The following is a 3,588-nucleotide window of genomic DNA, read 5'->3' on the forward strand; positions in this document are numbered from 1 at the left end:
CTATATTTAATGAGTTAAAAGAAACAAATCGCTAAACACTCTCATAAGCATGTCACGTTAACTCCATCATTAAGTGCAGAAACCTGATTTTTATATAATAGAATAGATAATAAATAGAATATATGAGAATATGATATGTGACATATTTTAATTATGAAATTGGTACTATATAATCTATTTTTTCTAAATCCTTATTGTTTGTTCATTGCTAATTTTTACGTAATTATTTAATAATTTCCGCCTATAAAATTGTCAACTACCTAATATTATGATTTAATTAATAAAAATGATGATATTAATATTTTTTCATAGGTCTTGTTATTATTTATAATTAGAAAATTGCTATAAATAAATTTATTTCCTTAATGAATGTTAATTTTGTTGTCAAATTCTATATTACCTTTAAAATTTTAGCGTAATTGAGTCTAATTTCTACATTTAATTTTGAAATGAATTTACTCAAAAAAATTAATATGTAAATCACATTATTATTATAAAATTACTTTTTGAACACAATTAGTGGTTCTTATTTGAACTATTAAATTTAGCTTCAAATGATATTAAAGTCAACCCATTTTATTATCTTGTGCCTTCAAAGAATTTACACGACTACCTTAAAAATATAACAATTGAAAAAAAAATCATTACAATGGGTATATTCATTTTAACAAATATTTTTCTATCTAATACTATAAAAAAAAATACATTGGCCATTTTGAATTGCTACAGGTCAACTTCCATCCACAGTAGTAGAATGTCTAAATTGAGATATATTCATCAAACAGACAATCAATAAAAATCTCATCCACACTTTCTCATTTTGGGTACATTTATACATAAAAGAAATTATACATAAAGAAAAAAAAAGAAGAAGAAAATAAGAGTTGAAATAGTAAGAGTGATAAAAATCCCAATTCTTATAATTTTGTGTGGCCATCTATATATAGTAGACCATACAACTACGATTATCTAACAAAATTAATTTGTATTTATTGCACTCAACTTAAATAAGTAAGAAATTATCTTATTTTAATTTAGTCCTTAATTCACATGATTTGAATTTAGCTCAATATATATATGATATGATTTGATTTGATTTAATTATTAGTTGAAAATATTTCAATTACCTATTTTATTCATAGATTTATTATTTTAATGACTATAAATTAATCAAATTAATTAATTAGTTCACACAATAAATTTGGTTTAATAAATTAAAAGAAATAAATTAAAAAATATTAACAGAATATTAAAATAAATAAATTGAAAAAACTACCAAATGAAATTGATATAAATTATAATAAATTAAATAATATTTAAATATCTAATCAAATCAATTATTTGATATAGTTAGTTTATCGTAATAACTTGTATTTAATGAGTTAAAAGAAATAAATCGAGAAACACTCTCGGAAGCATGCCACGTCAGCTCCATCATTAAGTGCATAAATCCGATTTTTATATAATAGAATAGATAGAATAGATTATTTATATATTTAAAAATTATATTTAAGAATTATTTATTTAGTTTCATAATAAATGATATTCTTAAATTTGAATAATTTATTAATTAGTTTGTATTTATTATATATACCATATATTCAATAATTTATTGAAAAGGAATATTAATATAATGAATAAAAAAATTTGAAAAAGATATCGTTTAAAAAATAAAGACAAATAAATTTCTAACCAATGTAAACTTAGAGACAATTAGGTCCCTATTCATTTTTGAACCTGACACGTCAGTATTTTTCGTTCAGAGTTGACGGAGAAACAGTCATAGGGACCATGTTGTGTCATAAAATAAAGAACAGGGACCGAAGTGAATCATTTTTTCTTGAGGGGTCGCATTGTCATTCTGAGAAATCGACAGGACCAGATTGGTAGTTCACTCAAAAAAATTTGAATTAAAACCTTTTGGGTACATTGATGAAATAATAAATAAATAATATGGTTAAGTACGATTTTGGTCTCTAAGGTAGGGGTTAAACTTTTTTTTTGTTTCCAACCTTTTTTTCTTACAAAATCGTCCCTAAGATTTAACTTAGTTTTAAAATTGTCATTTTTACCAAATTTTTTATTTTTATTACCAAATTACTCCTAACCAAAAATATATATAAAAAAAGAAAACGGGTTAACAGGGAAAGGGGGAAGTAAATCACGCTGGGGGATTTTCAAGGAAAAAGAGGGGGAAGGAAAGGTAGAGAAGGGAAGAGGAAGGGAATCTGCCGCCGCCGCTCCTCGCCACCATCGGTGCTCCTTGTTGTTCGGTCCTCGCCGCTGGATCTTGTCAGATCTCGTTGTTGCTCTTCTTCCACGTTCGACGTCAACGCCAGCAAATCCGCGAGGTTGGACGTCACACTCGTCGATGCTCCTCATCGGTTGCTGCTGCTCCTCGTCCTCCTTGCCGGTTGTTGTTGTTGTTGTTGTTGTTTTGATTCCATTATCCATTGTTGTTGTTCTTCTTCTAATTCTGGTTGTTGTTTCATTGTTGTTGCTTATGCTTTCTGTTTCTGCTCCTACTTTTGTTTTTGCTTCTGCTTTTGTTGTTGCTCTGATTCCATTATCCATTGTTGTTGTTGTTCTTCTACTTCTGGTCATTGTTACTTCATTGTTGTTGATTCTACTTCTGCTTCTGCTTCTATTTCTGCTTCTGCTTCTACCTTTGTTTTTACTTTTGTCTCTGCTTCTGTTTCTGGTTGATTTCGGAAAAGAAGGGGAAGGATATTTTGGTACAAATGACGATTCTAAAACTAAGTTAAACCTTAGGGACGATTTTGTAAGAAGAAAAAGGTTGAGGACGAAAAAAATTTTCATCCCCTACAATAGGGACAAAAATTATGCTTAACCCTAAATAATATTAACAAAAATATTAAAGGTCATAATTTGCGAACGAAAAGGAGTCATAATTTATTTTTTATTTTTTAATTTATTGATTTTTTTCTTTTTTTTGTCTCACTTATAAAATTAATAGTGAGAGATCACACTTTACTCCTTCGATTATTAAAAAAAGTGAGAGGATTCATTCTTTCTTTTTCCGACAATCTTTGCATTGTAAAAAACGAACTTATTATGCAACAACTTTGATTATACTATTTAATATTTGTGCCTACGACCCTTAAATGACATTATACTATTTAATAAATAATTTTATGGAATCAATAGTATTCAATATAACAAATAATTTTTTATGTTTATTAAATATGTAAAAAATTATTATTATAAGTTAAAATAGAAAAATAAAATAATATTCTCTATAGAATAATAAAGTTGGATTAAAAATTAGTAAAATGCTGTTTGTTCCTATCCCATTTTCATCATGGTCTCTGTTTATTTCTTCTTGCAGGAAAGGCATATACTTTTGGGCATCCATGAATTAAGATGGTAAAACTTTTCGAAACTCGAGGATTCCTGCAGAGACTGTCTCAAATAGAGATCTGATTGTGAAAAATTTTTTCCATGAGAAAGGAGACGGGGGACAAAATTTTTTCGAGACAGGCACGGGGATCCGAGTGGGAATTTCAGCCTCAGCCCCGCTAATCTCCAAAATTCATATGTTTATTTAATTGTCCTTAATAGTTTATT

This window comes from Arachis duranensis, chromosome 9 (assembly GCF_000817695.3).
Source record: "Arachis duranensis cultivar V14167 chromosome 9, aradu.V14167.gnm2.J7QH, whole genome shotgun sequence".
Taxonomy (NCBI): Eukaryota; Viridiplantae; Streptophyta; class Magnoliopsida; order Fabales; family Fabaceae; genus Arachis; species Arachis duranensis.